At 43.5% G+C, this 17,905-nt stretch overlaps 1 protein-coding gene across 2 annotated transcripts in view; it reads left to right on the forward strand.

The window, feature by feature from the left end:
• The first annotated feature begins 12,488 nt into the window (after positions 1-12,488).
• LOC127659603 (cytokine-dependent hematopoietic cell linker) overlaps positions 12,489-17,905 on the forward strand; it is a 31,595-nt gene continuing 26,178 nt past the window's right edge. For both annotated transcript variants that reach the window (XM_052149492.1, XM_052149493.1), the window contains exon 1: positions 12,489-12,554. The gene's annotated coding sequence lies outside the window, so the exon portion shown is untranslated. The remainder of the gene's footprint in view (positions 12,555-17,905) is intronic.

The raw sequence follows: 17,905 nt of genomic DNA on the forward strand, positions 1-17,905 counted from the left end.
TAACACCAGCATCTGATCTGATCTCCTCCAGTAACACAAGCATCTGATCTGTTCTCCCCAGTAATACCAGCATCTGATCTGATCTCCCCCAGTAACACCAGCCTCTGATCTGTTCTCCCCAGTAACACCAGCATCTGATCTGATCTCCCCCAGTAACACCAGCATCTGATCTGATCTCCTCCAGTAACACCAGCATCTGATCTGATCTCCTCCAGTAACACCAGCATCTGATCTGATCTCCTCCAGTAACACCAGCATCTGATCTGATCTCCTCCAGTATCACCAGCATCTGATCTGATCTCCCCAGTAACACCAGCATCTGATCTGATCTCCTCCAGTAACACCAGCATCTGCTCTGATCTCCTCCAGTAACACCAGTATCTGATCTGATCTCCTCCAGTAACACCAGCATCTGATCTGATCTGATCTCCCCAGTAACACCAGCATCTGATCTGATCTGATCTCCCCAGTAACACCAGCATCTGATCTGATCTCCCCCAGTAACACCAGCATCTGATCTGATCTGATCTCCCCCAGTAACACCAGCATCTGATCTGATCTCCTCCAGTAACACCAGCATCTGACCTGATCTCCCCCAGTAACACCAACATCTGATCTGATCTCCTCCAGTAACACCAGCATCTGATCTGATCTCCCCCATTAACACCAGCATCTGACCTGATCTCCCCCAGTAACACCAGCATCTGATCTGATCTCCTCCAGTAACACCAGCATCTGATCTGATCTGTTCTCCCCCAGTAACCCCAGCATCTGATCTGATCTCCCCCAGTAACACCAGCATCTGATCTGATCTCCTCCAGTAACACCAGCATCTGATCTGATCTCCCCCAGTAACACCAGCATCTGATCTGATCTCCCCCAGTAACACCAGCATCTGATCTGTTCTCCTCCAGTAACACCAGCATCTGATCTGATCTCCTCCAGTAACACCAGCATCTGATCTGATCTCCCCCAGTAACACCAGCATCTGATCTGATCTCCCCCAGTAACACCAGCATCTGATCTGATCTCCTCCAGTAACACCAGCATCTGATCTGATCTCCTCCAGTAACACCAGCATCTGATCTGATCTCCCCAGTAACACCAGCATCTGATCTGATCTCCTCCAGTAACACCAGCATCTGATCTGATCTCCTCCAGTAACACCAGCATCTGATCTGATCTCCTCCAGTAACACCAGCATCTGATCTGATCTCCTCCAGTAACACCAGCATCTGATCTGATCTCCCCAGTAACACCAGCATCTGATCTGATCTCCCCAGTAACACCAGCATCTGATCTGATCTCCTCCAGTAACACCAGCATCTGATCTGATCTCCCCAGTAACACCAGCATCTGATCTGATCTCCCCAGTAACACCAGCATCTGATCTGATCACTCCCCAGTAACACCAGCATCTGATCTGATCTGTCTCCCCAGTAACACCAGCATCTGATCTGATCTCCTCCAGTAACACCAGCATCTGATCTGATCTCCTCCAGTAACACAAGCATCTGATCTGTTCTCCCCAGTAATACCAGCATCTGATCTGATCTCCTCCAGTAACACCAGCATCTGATCTGATCTCCTCCAGTAACACAAGCATCTGATCTGTTCTCCCCAGTAATACCAGCATCTGATCTGATCTCCTCCAGTAACACCAGCATCTGATCTGTTCTCCCCCAGTAACACCAGCATCTGATCTGATCTCCCCCAGTAACACCAGCATCTGATCTGATCTCCTCCAGTAACACCAGAATCTGATCTGTTCTCCCCCAGTAACACCAGCATCTGATCTGATCTCCTCCAGTAACACCAGCATCTGATCTGATCTCCCCCAGTAACACCAGCATCTGATCTGATCTGTTCTCCCCCAGTAACACCAGCATCTGATTTGATCTCCCCCAGTAACACCAGCATCTGATCTGATCTCCCCCAGTAACACCAGCATCTGATCTGATCTCCCCCAGTAACACCAGCATCTGATCTGATCTCCTCCAGTAACACCAGCATCTGATCTGATCTCCTCCAGTAACACCAGCATCTGATCTGATCTCCCCCAGTAACACCAGCATCTGATCTGATCTGTTCTCCCCCAGTAACACCAGCATCTGATCTGATCTCCCCCAGTAACACCAGCATCTGATCTGATCTCCCCCAGTAACACCAGCATCTGATCTGATCTCCTCCAGTAACACCAGCATCTGATCTCACCCGTGTCACAGTGAAACTGTCTGTCTGTCTGTGATCACTGAGTCTGTATTTGGGGAGGATCCGTCCCTGTTTTGGATCTCTTACAGTGTGCAGATATTCTGCCAGATTATATGTTCTGTTTAGGGCCAGATAACATTCCAGTTTGCTTTGGTTTTTACTTTCATTTTCCCAATGGTCCAAATATGAATTTTTGCTTTCTTTTATGATTTGGTTTATTGTGATCTGGTTTAGTTCAGCAGTGCTGGTCTGAAACTGGTGTTTGTTAGTTGTTAGTGGGTTTGTGAGTTTTCTGGTTTTAGGCTTCAGCTCTTGGGTTTTAAGGGCTTTATGTTGCAGTGTGTTAGGGGAACTTGAATTTAGGTGTGTCCAAAATTTGAGGGACAAATTTTCAATATGTATAATAAGTTTATTTCTCTCTCTCTCTCTCTCTCTCCGCGTGTCATGCACAACGAGTCACGTGATAAGATGTGCCGATTGACGGTCTCAGAAGCGGAGGTATTCCAAATAGGGAGATAAGTGGATAAAAAAGGAGGTTTTGTCTGACTTCTGGAGAACATTTTTGTCCTTAAAATATAACATAGGAAACACACACACGCAACTGTGCTGCTTTTGGACTGACCGGATAAATGTGTGTTTGTGTCCAGATAAGTTATCATGTAACAAACACACACATGAGAGACTGAATGAGCGGCAAATAAACGTGAACATGCATAACATCTCAAACTCTCCTCCAGTGGAACATCTTTCTGAAGGAGAAACACACAAACAATCAGTTCAACTCGTGGATATCTGGTTCAATAGATCAACATAATTTACAATATCATTCACTGATTAGATGTGATGAACGTCACAAACTTTGAACATGTGAACATGATGTTTTTTCCCACCAGACTGATATAAAACTGTGCTACTGACTCCTGACACTTGTGTTGCAGAAAGACAATCTGGCTGATTGGAGTTTGATCTGCAAAACATTCCTCTTACGGTTTGTCAGAACCTCTTTCACCCATAAAGAGGCATTTCAATATGAGGACGCTTACATCTAAAACATTAACTAATGTAACATTAAAATGTGTCAATGACTTTATGCTTCATTCTATGAGAAGAATTCACATGAGGTCAGAAAAAGTTGTTTTAACCACTTGATGAGGATTTATAGTAATGTATATGCAGAAAAATAATTATTTGTCTTATTTACATTCTTAATTCTTGACGCTAATGCGCTAACATGCTACACATGGCCATAATATGTGCCGATTACACTGTTATTGTAATGTATGATAACACTGACGCTACTGCAAAGATGAGTGTATAAAAGCGTGTTAATGTTCAGAAAAAGACAGAAGAATGATGATAGAGGCACATCTTACTTTGGGCAGATGTGTGAGTGGCGGAGGATCGAATCTCAGTTGCCTCCGCGATCTGAGACCTTCAATCCACGCATCTTATCACGTGACTTGTTGAGCACGCTATCGTGGAGACGTGAGTGCGGTGGAGGCTTCACGCTATTCTCCACATCATCCACGCTCAACTCACCACACGCCCCAACGAGAGCGAGAACCACATTATAGCGACCACAAGGAGGTTACCCCATGTGACTCTACCCTCCCTAGCAACCGGGCCAATTTGGTTGCTAAGGAGATCTGGTTGGAGTCACTCAACACACCCTGGATTCAAACTCACGACTCCAGGTGTGATAGTCATCATCAATACTCGCTGAGTATTGGAGGGGTCATTGCCCTTTTCCCTGGCAGAGATCACTGAGATGGTCAAAGAGCTCCAAAGTGGCGAGGCGCCAGGAGTGTACAAAGATTTGCCCTGAGGTACTGAAGGCCCTGTTTTTTTTTTGCTGTCATAGCTGACCCTCCATTTCATTATTGCATGGAGGTCGTGGACAGTACCTGGGGATTGGCTTATGGGTGTGGTAGTTCCAAGTTTAAAAAGGGGAACCGAAAATTGGGGCCTAGGTATCTCCGCAAGTGATGCTGACTACCACCCCTGAAGTCACAAGTTCAAATCCAGGGCATGCTGAGTGACTCCAGTCAGGTCTCCTAAGCAACCAAATTGGCCCGGTTGCTAGGGAGGGTAAAGTCACATGGGGTAACCTCCTCGTGGTCGCTATAATGTCTGTCCAGTGGCCAGAAATGCCTTGTTGAGTCATTGTCAACACTTCCTGTTGCTGACGGCACAGCACCTACGCACGCTGCACGAGAGTTTGTTTGTGGCCTGCTTAGCACTGCTTATTCTCATACGTTCAACGTTATAGTCATCGTTCATAGTTATTATTTGTCATTTTACCGCCGCTCATAGTTATATCCTTTGTCATTTTACCACGCTTCAGATTCTTCCGCTTTTTCTCCCGCTTCATCTAGCGGTATTTTACCGGGTTGCTGCTGACACCTAACTAGAGTCTGTGTTTGTAGCTTTTAATCCTTAAACATCTGCCATTTTTAAGCACGCATCAGGTCTTCCCAGATATTCTCTTATCGGGATTCAACTGCGTGCATATTCCACCTGCATCCGCGTTCTATTTTTATAGCGTATTAAACTGGCGTGCATTTTTTTCAGCCAGCACCTGCTTTTTTCTCCTCTGCGGTACACAGATTATTGCATCGATCTCAAAGCACCGCTTATCAAGAACAACCACCACCAACAACAAACAATTTTGTGAGGGATTCAAATCAACCTCAAAACCCTCACCGCCAGGAACAACGAACAATTTATGTAAGTCATGGCATCGGCTCATGTTATTTGTTCATGCATTGCATGTCACATGTTTACAATAGCCTCCTCCGCCAGCAGTGAGGGATTCACTTGTGATAAATGTAAGGAATTAGTCAGGCTGATGGAGAAGGTTAATGAGTTAGAGACTCGCGATCCTAACGCTAGTAGAGGTCAGTGAGAAAGAGAAGCCGGTAGATACTGTTTCGATGCGAGTAGTACAGAGAGCAAGACACACACTTTGGTTCCGCTATAGAGCCCCTGCAGCAGGGCATTTGGGTGACGCCTCGGCGGCATACTGCTCAGCAAAGAGACACCACTCTCCCATTCCTGTTAGGGTTTCCAATAAATTCTCCCCACTCAGTGATACACCCACTGAGAATCATATTGAAAGAGCCCTTGTTATCGGTGATTCTATTGTAAGGAACGTGGAAATAGAGACTCCAGCCACTATTGTTAATTGCATTTCGGGGCCAGAGCGCCTGACATCAAATCAAATTTACAAGTGCTGGCTAATGCTAAACGTAGATTTTCTAAAATTGTTATCCATGTCGGCACTAATCGTATGTCCGGCTTCGCCAGTCGGAGATCACTAAAGATAATGTTAAAGAGGTGTGCAAATTTGCAAAAACGATGTCAGACACTGTAATATGCTCTGGTCCCTCCCTGCTCGACGTGGTGACGAGGTTTATAGTAGATTAGTGTCACTGAATGGCTGGATGTCTGAGTGGTGTCTGCAGAATAAAATAGGATTTATAGACAATTGGAAAAGTTTTTGGGGTAGACCTGACCTGCTAAAGAGAGACGGACTCCATCCCTCCAGGGAAGGTGCCGCCTCCTCTCTAGTAATTTGGCTCATAGACTTAATGATATTAATTGACTAACTGGGGCCCAGGTCAGAAGCAGACAAACTGGTTAATCCGAACGCCTGCTAGCTGCCATGAGACGCCACACAGGTCACATAAACTACAACACATAGAGACAGTATCACCTAGATATCTCATAGAGACTGTGTCTGTTCCCCTAACTACCAAACACAATACCCTCACTAAATCATTTAGAAAAAATTTGATTAAGGTCAAACTTGAACAAAACAAACAAATTAAAAATAAACATCATATAAAAATAGGGCTACTAAACATTAGATCTCTTGCTACCAAAGCACTAATTGTCAATGAAATGATTACAGATCATAGATTGGATGCGCTCTGTTTGACTGAAACCTGGCTTAAACCGGATGAATATATTAGTTTAAATGAATCTACTCCCCAGGTTATTGTTATAACATGAGCCTCGGCCTGAAGGGCCGAGGAGGAGGTGTTGCTACAATTTACAGTGAAGTTTTTGGTGTTACTCAGAGGACAGGATATAAATGTAAGTCTTTTGAACTAATAATGCTTAATGTGACACCGCCAAATACAAATATAAATAAAAATCTCTGTCGCCCTTACCCTTGCTACAGTGTATAGATCACCCGGCCTTATTCAGATTTCCTTAGTGAATTTTCACATTTTCTATCAGATCTTGTAGTTACTGTAGATAGAGCCTTAATTGTTGGTGACTTCAACATTCACATAGATAATGAAAATGATACATTGGGATTAGCATTTATCGATATTCTCAACTCTCTCGAGTCAGACAAAATGTAACAGGACCAACTCATCGCCATAATCATACGCTTAGATTTAATTCTTTCATATGGAGTTGATGTTGATAATATAGAAATTCTGCAGCAGAGCCGATGACATCTCGGATCATTGCCTCGCCTCTTGTATGCTGCGATCAGCTACTGTTACTCAATCTACACCACGCTTATCGCTTAGGTAGAACTATTCTTTCGACCACTAAAGATAGCTTCACTAATACTCTTCCAGATCTATCTCATATACTCAATAAACCGCAAAGCCCAGAAGAACTTGATGAAATAACAAAAATTTAAATGCAGTCTTCTAGCACCCTTGATGTTGTCGCTCCACTTCGATTAAAAAAATAAAAAAATAAGCCCTGCACCATGGTACAATGATCACACTCATGCTCTCAAGAGAGCAGCTCGGAAAATGGAGCTTATGTGGAAAAATACAAAATTAGAAGTATTTCAGGGTGCATGGAAGGATAGTGTCTGTAGCTACAAACATCGCACTAAAAGCTGCCAGGTCAGCATATTTTAGTAAACTCATAGAAAATAACCACAACAATCCTAGATGTTTATTCAGTACTGTGGCTAAATTGGTTAGGAATAAAGCCTCAACCTAACCAGATATTACGCCACACCTCAAGAGTAATGACTTCATGAATTTCTTTACAGATAAAATTGAAATAATCAGAAATAAAATTGGAATTATGCAATCATCTGTCATAGCACCTCAGAAATCAGAGCTCTACTAATTTCCCTCATGTGCATCTTCAATCCTTCGCTATCATAGGTCATGAAGAGCTAACAAAACTTATCGAAACATCAAAAGCCACAACTTGTTTGTTAGATCCAATACCAACTAAGCTCTTAAAAGAGGTATCTCCTGTAATATCAGAACCTCTTCTTAATATCATTAACTCCTCGCTATGCTTAGGACATGTCCCAAGAAACTTTAAAATGGCAATTATCAAACCGCTAATTAAGAAGCCACAACTTGATTCTGGAGAACTTGCTAATTATAGACCGATTTCAAATCTCCCGCTTATGTCAAAAATACTAGAAAGGGTAGTATCCTCCCAAATATGTTCATTTCTACAGAAAAATAGTATATATGAAGAATTTCAATCTGGATTTAGGCCTCATCACAGTACAGAGACTGCACTTATCAGAGTTACAAATGACTTGCTCTTATCATCTGATCAGTGCAGCATTTCTCTTCTAGTGCTTTTAGATCTTAGTGCTGCATTCTGACACCTATAGATCACTTACATTCTCTTGAATAGGCTGGAGAATTATGTTGGAATTTGTGGAGTGGCATTAGCATGGTTTAGGTCATATTTAGCAGACCGCTACCACTTTGTCTATGTAAATGAGGAATTGTCAAACCAAACAAAAGTAAAATATGGAGTGCCACAGGGATCAGTTTTAGGGCCTCTGCTTTTCTCCATGTATATGCTTCCCTGGGAGATATTATCAGAAATCGTGGAATAAGTTTCCACTGCTATGCTGACGATACACAACTTTATATTTCTTCAAAACCTGATGAGATTTCACAATTATCAAAATTAACAGAGTGTATCAATGAAATAAAAGATTGGATGGCCAGAAATTTCCTTCTACTCAATTCTGACAAAACAGAGGTTCTAATTATTGGACCAAAAAGCTCTAAAAATAAGCCACTAAAATATAATTTGACTCTAGATGGATGTACCATTACATCATCTTCAACAGCAAAGAACTTAGGTGTTATATTTGATACAAATCTGTCCTTTGAAAATCAAATTACAAATGTTTGTAGAACAGCATTCTTCCACCTAAGAAATATTGCTAAATTAAGGCACATGCTCTGGTTGCTGATGCCAAAAACTAATTCATGCTCATGACCTCAAGACTAGATTATTGTAATGCATTACTGGGAGGATGTCCAGCAAGATCAATAAATAAACTTCAATTGGTTCAAAATGCAGCAGCCAGAGTGCTGACGAGAACCAAGAAATATGATCATATTAGCCCCATTTTATCATCGCTACATTGGCTACCTGTTAAATTTCGTATTGATTTTAAAATTCTGTTATCTACGCATAAAGCTTTGAATGGTCTAGCTCCAGCAGTACTTAAGTGATCTTCTAACACGCTTATATTCCAACACGCTCATTAAGATCGCAAAATTCTGGCCTATTAATAGTTCCTAGAATATCAAAATCCACAAAAGGAGGAAGATCCTTTTCATATTTGGCTCCTAAACTATGGAATAATCTTCCCAAACACTGTTCGAGATGCAGACACACTCTCTCAGTTTAAGTCTAGACTAAAGACTCATCTATTTAGCCAGGCATACACCTAATTTATCCCACACTTAGGCTGCTTTAGTTGAGTCTGCCGGAACTAGAAACATTGAGCATGATCTCAAACTCTGCAATAAATTGAATGGCATCTACGCTTACATCTTTTATTTGTTTCCCTGTCTCAACCTCGACTCCTATCCTGAGGTCACCAGAACTCGACTGGATCCAGCACCATTCCTGCTTCATGTTGGACTCCACTGCTACATGTCGCTGAATGATGATGACTAAATGCGGTCGATTGATGGACTACGATCGTGAAATGGAATGCATAGACTAACTATTGCCCACAAAAGCCTTCGACGGGCCAATTGACAGGGACACTTGCATCTATGTGAACCTCTACAATTAATCTAGATGGACTTCAAAGACTTTGGTCATTAATCTTACAGTTCAAACACAATCGATTTTTACTCACTGATACCTTAACACTTAGTTTAATGATTTTAAAACATGATTTTACCTATACATAATTAATATTTACATTACATTCATAATGTTAGCCAGAGGGGAACTGGCCCCCACAGTGAGTCTGGTTTCTCCCAAGGTTATTTTTCTCCATTAATCTACATCTTATGGAGTTTTGTGTTCCTTGCCACAGTCGCCTACGGCTTGCTCACTGGGGTTATTAACTCTTTCCCCGCCAGCGTTTAAAAAAAAAAAAAAAGTTGCCAGCCACCGCCAGGGTTTTTGACGATTTCGCAAAACTTTAATGGCCCGCAGAATATTTAATTCCATGAATATATGAAGATGCTATATATCAAAATAAAGATCTGAGCCTCTGCTTTTAGGCAAATAAAAAACGATTTTATTTTATCTTCATTTGTTATTTTTAATGCCATTAAGGCATTAAAGGTAGGCTTTGTCAAAAACAACATTTCGGACAAAAAGCTGAGAAAAAGGCATTTCTATCTACATTTTGAGCTACATTCTCAAAACTCCACTTACGCTTAAGACGATCGCAGTCTGTTTCTTTGATCAAAGAGTTGCGCACTCTTTCAAAAACATGCGTATGGTCTTTCTTATCAGATTCCACCTAAAACACGGATACCAGGAAAATTCCGTTTGCGGAAGTTATAAACCCGAAAATTCGTTTGAAGGGAAAGAGTTAATATAATTATCATTTAATTATTTTTAAACCATTAAAATCAAATTTTGTCTAAATTACACAATGATGATTAATCGAATTTTATGGACGTTGCAGTTTTTGTCGTCTGTTAATGCTGATGTTCTGTGAAGCTGCTTTGAAACGATGTGTGTTGTGAAAGGCGCTATACAAATAAAATTGAATTGAATTGAATTGAATAATGTGGTTCTTGCTCTCGGTGGGGCGTATGGTGAGTTGTGTGTGAATCGTGGAGGGTAGCATTTACCCCCACATACAGAGTCTCCACGATATAATGCACAACGTGCCACGTGATAAGATGCATGGATTGAAGGTCTCAGAATCTGAGGCAACTAAGACTTGTCCTCCGCCACCCGGATTGAGGCATGTAACCGCGCCACCATGAGGACCTACTAAGTAGTGGGAATTGGGCATTCCAAATCTTGAGAAAAGGGGATAAAAAGGGGGGACCTTTGGGCGTGTTCCAACTATCGAGGGATCACACTTCAAGGAATACTCCAGAAGATTGTTGAACCTCGGATTTAGGAGAAACAATGCAGATCTGTCTCGAAGTTGGAACAGTGGATCAGCTTTATACTATAGCGTGGGTCCTAGAGGGGGCGTAGGAGTTTTCTCATCCAGTTTGCATATGTTTTGTGGACTTGGAGAAGTCAAATGACCCGTGTCCTCTGGGCTGTCCTGTGTGGGACGCTATGGGGAAAATGGCTACAGGGGCCGCAGATGCATGCATTTCGTTGCTGTTTAAATGTTGTGAGCGCTGTGTCCACTTTCTCAACATTAAGTCAAGCTTGTTCCTAGTGGGTGCTGGACTACGAAAGGGCTTTCGATTGTCACCGATCCTGTTCATGGTCTTCATGAGATGTGGACAGTTATCCCATCGATGTGTGCTACCTGGACGGCTTTCACGGTTTTGCACTGTATCCATGTTTATATCTGCATCTCCTGCTAAATGCGTTTAGATGTGCTCTATAAAATGGAAGCTCCTTTATGTGGATCACCCCTCCAGTCTGGCCCCCCCTCAAGCCCGGGCCCGGGACTAAAGGTCCAGTTGCCCCCCATTATCGGCGGCCATGCCTCCACTGCTTAATGGGGGGATTGTGGCCAAGTGTGAAACAGTTTGGATGAGGGTCCGCACCTTCAAGTCTGAGGCCATAGCTCTCTGCTGGAAATTGGGTGGATTGCCCTCTTCTGGTATGGAGCAAGCAGCTGCCCCAAGTGGAGGAGTTCAAGTATCTCAGGTCTTGTTCAAGAGTGAGGGAAAGTTGGAGCATGAGATCATTAGGCAGATCAGTGCAGCGGCAGCAGGAATGTGGTTGCTGTATCTTGGGGGTAAAGAGAATACTGAATCTGTGGGCAAAACTCTCATTTGACCAGTTGTTCCAACCCTCATCTATTGTCATGAGCTTTGGGTAGTGACTGAAAAATAAAACTGTGGATACAAGTATCCAAAATGAGCAGGGTGGCAGGGCTTATCCAAAGGGATAGGGTGCAGAGTTATAACGTCCAAAAGGGGCTTGTAGTAGAGCCACTGCTCCTCCGCATTGAAAGAAACCAGTTGAGGTAGTTCGGGCATCTGAGTAGAATGCATCCTGGGCATCTTCTGCAGAGGAGTTCTGGGCATCTCCAACTGGTAGGAGGCCCAGAACACACTGGAGAGATTATATCTCTCAGCTGGCCTGGGAACACCTTGGGATACCCCAGTGTGAGCTGGAGGATGTGGCCGGGAAAAAGTATGTATGGGCTGCTTTGCGTGGTCTGCTGCCACCATGATCCGGTCCCAGGTAAGTGATAGAAGATGGATGGATGTAGTATCCTGGCTGCTGTCAGATTGTCTGTTTAGTTGTATGTCTCTGATCTAAAAGAAGTCAACAACAAAACCACAATTTCACTGTCTATATGCAGCATTCTGATGCACCACACATGCATGATTATTTAAAGCAGGAAGTATGATAATAGAGCCATGTGTGTCACAAGAAATAGATCAGATGGAAATGATCACTTCCTGTATGTCTTCTCACATCAAGAATTTGTGAAATGATTTGAGAGACACACACAGTTTGTGGTTGTGGTTTCTCTCACAGAAGCAGATACTGAAGACAGTAACTCAAAACCTTGTGAGCTGCCTATTTAGACAACATTTTAAGGCATCATGTGTGCTCCGTTCTAAATGATCCATTCCTCTGGTCAAATTCAGGCCGTTTCACATGAATCTGAGACTGAGCTCAATGAATAAACAAATCCAAGATGCATGAAGTGACTCTTATAACTTTGGCTGCTCATTGGGAGCTTAAAGACATTAAAGATGTTATGCTTTGAAACATTCAGTTCTGTGAAAAGCACTGTACAGATAAAAATGAAATGAAAATTGTGTGGGTGATAATGATAAGTTCACGCAGAGCAGTTCTGATGTTAATCACACAGGAAGTGAGTTGAGAACTCTTAGAGGGGCATCACCCCACACACATACACACACCGCAAGACTAAAACAAACCCTTCGCACTACAGTCAAGTGAAGCGGGTAAGATATTTTACTGTCTGTCTGTCTGTATCAAATTCTGTTCACCATCTGTTACCTGAAAGTGTCAATTATGTTTGAGGTGTTGAAGTGTTTGCACTGGATGTCGTTTCTGCAGCAGCGGAGAAACCACAGTTGCGTTTACGATACTGGATAGAGCACACTCGCAGGACCCTCTTTAGATCCTCCAAACACCCGTTCAGTTCTCTCTTACTCTTAGTTCCTACAAGAACTCTTCGAGAAATGATCTGAGGCTTAAAGTGAAGTAGGGTCTTCTGAGGGTTCTGCCAGTGTGACAAACGTGCCTCAAGTATCTTAACTTTTACGTTAAGCCAAGAATTTAGCCAAGCCATTTCAAGAGAAAAATACATAATATAGAAATGTAGAAAGTGGAGACTGGGGCTAGTTGTCACAAGGGGAAGTTATCACAAGGCTAAATCATAAAGTTAAGTTAGTTTTATTTGTATAGTGCTTTTCACAAAACATGTCATTTCAAATCCGCTTTACATAAAATGATGCTGTAACTGAAAATCTGCTGTGATGTTTTAAAGTGCTTATTGTGCCATTTAAATGAATAACACTATTGAAAAGTCATTGTGTCGATGAGATTACGAGATAAACGTCCAAACACTGACATTCATTCAGACAAGATTCAGAAAGGTTTAGATGTACTCTTGAGACATAGAGCATCCGGAGAGTATTCACAGCGCTTCAGAAAATGGATTAAATTCATTATTTCCTCACAATTCTACAAGCAATATCCCATAATGACAATGTGAATGAAGTTTTTGAAATCTTTGCGAATTCATTAAAAGAAAATCTAAAAAAATCACGCGTACACACCCTTTGCTCAATACTTTTTTGAAGCACCTTTGGCACCAATTACAGCCTCAAGTCTTTTTGTGTATGATGCTACAAGCTTGGCACACCTATTTTTGGGCAGTTTCCCCATTCTTCTTTGCAGGACCTCTCAAGCTCCATCAGGTTGGATGGGGAGCGTCAGTGCACAGCCATTTTCAGATCTCTCCAGAGATGTTCAATCAGGTTCAAGTCTGGGCTCTGGCTGGGCCACTCAAGGACATTCCCAGAGTTGTCCCGTAGCCACTCCTTTGTTATCTTGGCTGTGTGCTTAGGGTCGATGTCCTGTTGGAAGATGAACCTTCACCCCAGTCTGAGGTCCAGGGCGCTCTGGAGCAGGTGTTCATCAAGGATGTCTCTGTACATTGCTGCATTCATCTTTCCCTCGATCCTGACTAGTCTCCCAGTTCCTGCCACTGAAAAACATCCCCACAGCATGATGCTGCCACCACCATGCTTCACTGTAGGGATGGGATTGTCCAGGTGATGAGCGGTGCCTGTTTCCTCCAGACATGACGCTTGCCATTCAGGCCAAAGAGTTCTTTTATTCCTCATGGTCTGAGAGTCCTTCAGGTGCCTTTTGGCAAACTCGGGTCGGGCTGTCATGTGCCTTTTACTGAGGAGTGGCTTCCGTCTGGCCGCTCTACCATACAGACCTGATTGGTGGAGTGCTGCAGAGATGGTTGTTCTTCTGGAAGGTTCTCCTCTCTCCACAGAGAAACGCTGGAGCTCTGTTAGAGTGACCATCGGGTTCTTGGTCACCTCCCTGACTAATGCCCTTCTCCCCCGATCGCTCAGTTTGGCCGGGCGGCTCTAGGAAGAGTCCTGGTGCTTTGGGACCTTCAATGCTGCAGAGATGTTTCTGTATCCTTCCCCAGATCTGTGCCTCCATACAATCCTGTCTCGGAGGTCTACAGACAATTCCTTGGACTTCATGGCTTGGTTTGTGCTCTGTTAACTGTGGGACCTTATATAGACAGGTGTGTGTGCCTTTCCAAATCATGTCCAATCAACTGAATGTATCACAGGTGGACTCCAATCAAGTTGTAGAAACATCTCAAGGATGATCAGTGGAAACAGGATGCACCTGAGCTCAATGTTGAGTGACATGTAAAAGGGGGTGAATACTTATGTACATGTGATTTTCTCGTTTTTTTATTTTAATAAATTTGCAAAGATTTTAAACAAACTTATTTCACGTTGTCATTATGGGGTATTTTTTGTAGAATTTTGAGGAAAATAATGAATTTAATATATTTTGTAATAAGGCTGTAACATAACAACAAAAGTGAAGCGCTGTGAATACTCTCCGGATGCGCCGTATGTGTCAGAGCATGTTGTCACATGTTTTATATCTCATAAATGTATACAATTTATTAATTGCAATACTTGTTGGCCTAAAAATATTTTTTGTATATTCTAGTATGTTACGTTTTCTGTTTTTGTTGTTTCATGAATTGATTTATCCCTGTCACCCCCTCAATGCTCACATGAAACCCACATCACTGGTTACTTACCCCGTATAGTGTGAAGATCAACACGTGTTCACTGAACTGCATCTTTCTTTCCTGTGACAATGTTCATACCTTTTTTTTTTTGTACAAAAAAAAGCGACTTACAAAACTAAATATAATTGTTGGCAATTATATTGACTTTCAGAAATAAATATTCACTGTAGTCTTCTAACACACACGTGCGCACACACACACACACACACACACACTCAAACACACACTCACGCACGCACGCACACTCACACACTCACTCACTCACACACACACACTCACTAACTCACTCGCGCACACACACTCAAACACACACACGCACGCACACTCACTCAACTCACGTACGCACACACACTCACTCACACACACACACACTCACGCTCACATGCACACGCGCTCACTCACACGCTCACATTCATGTACACACACACGCACGCACACACACACTCACACACATGCACACGCGCTCACACGTGCACACTCACACTCACGTACACACACTCACTCACTCACACACACGCACACTCACACTCACGTACACACACTCACTCACACACACGCACACTCACACATGCTCACACACGCTCACTCACACACACACTCACACACGCGCACACTCACACACGCGCACACACACACACGCACACACACTCACGCGCACACTCACACGTGCACACTCACACGCGCACACTCACACACACGCACACACACTCACGCGCACACTCACACACGCGCACACTCACACACATGCACACGCACACTCACACACATGTGCTCACACACTCTCACTCACATATGCGAACACTCACACATGTGCACACTCACACACGCACACACACACACACACACTCACACACTCTCTCTCACACACACACACACACACACACTCTCTCTCACACACACACACACACACACACACTCTCACACACACACACACACACGCACACTCTCACACACTCACACACACACACACACTCTCTCACACACACTCACACACGCGCACACTCACACACGCGCACACACACACACGCACACACACTCACGCGCACACTCACACGTGCACACTCACACGCGCACACTCACACACACGCACACACACTCACACACTCTCTCACACACACACACACACACACACTCTCTCACACACACGCACACACACGCACTCTCACACACTCACACGCACACTCACACACACGTGCTCACACACTCTCACACACTCACACGCACACTCACACACACACACACACACTCACACACTCTCTCTCACACACACACACACACACACACACTCTCTCACACACACGCACACACACGCACACTCTCACACACTCACACGCACACTCACACACACGTGCTCACACACTCTCACACACTCACACGCACACTCACACACACACACACTCACACACACGTGCTCACACACTCACTCACACGCACACTCAAACACACGCGACGCACACGCACACTCACACACACACACTCACATGCGCGCGCGCGCACACTCACACACACACACACACACACACACGTTATAAATAAATTCACGTTTGGATTTAAATGGTTATGATCTGGAGTTGGTTTAATTAGTCCGGTCGAGGAATCATTAACTCCACTGAAAGTCTTTGGGATGTGCTTGACGGACAGGTTCGAGTCTCCCGTCATCAACACAAGATAAATGCGACTCTGGATGGAAATAAATGTGATGCTGCACGAGGTTGTCGAAATAATGCCACAACAAACGAATGCACACCGTAATCAAAGCTGAAGGTGGTATTAATGACATCAGAACTCCCTGAATCACTCTTCATAGTTTAAGCACATCGGATGAAACTCGAGACCGGAATCTTTCGACTCAAGCAGAAGTCGTTTTTTCCGCTGTGATCAGCGCCATGTTGTTTGTTCACAAGTGTTAACCCTTTACTGAAAGCACAGAGTCTCCTGAACTGAGATCAGTCAGTTTCAATGAATTTAAATGATGTGTTGCATATAGAGAAGCCCAAATACATCATCCACACGTGTGTGTGTGTGTGTGTGTGTGTGTGTGTGTGTCGCGCGGGGTCACGCGACGTTAAGAACATATTTAAACATGTCAGTGAAGATCTGCCGTCAGAGATGATTCTTGTGTGACTATATTCACAATATTTCTGCACAATGTCAGATGAGGAAATGTTTGTGAAACCGGTTTCAAACAGTCATCATGTTTACAGTTCCGTTTAATAGTTCTGTTTAATAGTTCTGTTTAATAGTTCTGTTTAATAGTTCTGTTTAATAGTTCTGACAGTATTTTACACACTGAGTGAGCATTTGTGTGTTGCTATTATCTGCATTGTTTGTCAGAGTACTTCAAGAGTTTTACGGTTCAGACAGACAGACACTGAGTGTGTGAGGGTGTCTGTCTGTGTGTGTGAGTGTGTGTGTGTGAGTGTGTCTGTCTGTGAGTGTGTCTGTCTGTGTGTGTGATTATGTGTGTGTGTGAGTGTGTGTGTGTGTGTGTGTGATTATGTGTGTGTGTGAGTGTGTCTGTCTGTGTGTGTGTGTGTGTGAGTGTGTGTGTGATTATGTGTGTGTGTGAGTGTGTGTGTGTGTGTGTGTGTGAGTGTGTGTGTGTGTGAGTGTGTGTGTGTGTGTGTGAGTGTGTGTGTGTGAGTGTGTCTGTCTGTGTGTGTGAGTGTGTGTGTGTGAGTGAGTCTGTCTGTGTGTGTGAGTGTGTGTGTGTGTGAATGTGTCTGTCTGTGTGTGTGTGTGAGTGTGTGTGTGTGTGTGTGTGTGTGCGAGTGTGTGAGTGTGTCTGTCTGTGTGTGTGATTATGTGTGAGTGTGTGTGTGTGTGAGTGTGAGTGTGTGTGTGTATATATGTGTGTGTGTGTGTGTGTGTGCGAGTGTGTGAGTGTGTCTGTCTGTGTGTGTGATTATGTGTGAGTGTGTGTGTGTGTGAGTGTGAGTGTGTGTGTGTATATATGTGTGTGATTATGTGTGTGTGTGTGTGTGAGTG

This window comes from Xyrauchen texanus, chromosome 19 (assembly GCF_025860055.1).
Source record: "Xyrauchen texanus isolate HMW12.3.18 chromosome 19, RBS_HiC_50CHRs, whole genome shotgun sequence".
NCBI classification, from domain to species: domain Eukaryota; kingdom Metazoa; phylum Chordata; class Actinopteri; order Cypriniformes; family Catostomidae; genus Xyrauchen; species Xyrauchen texanus.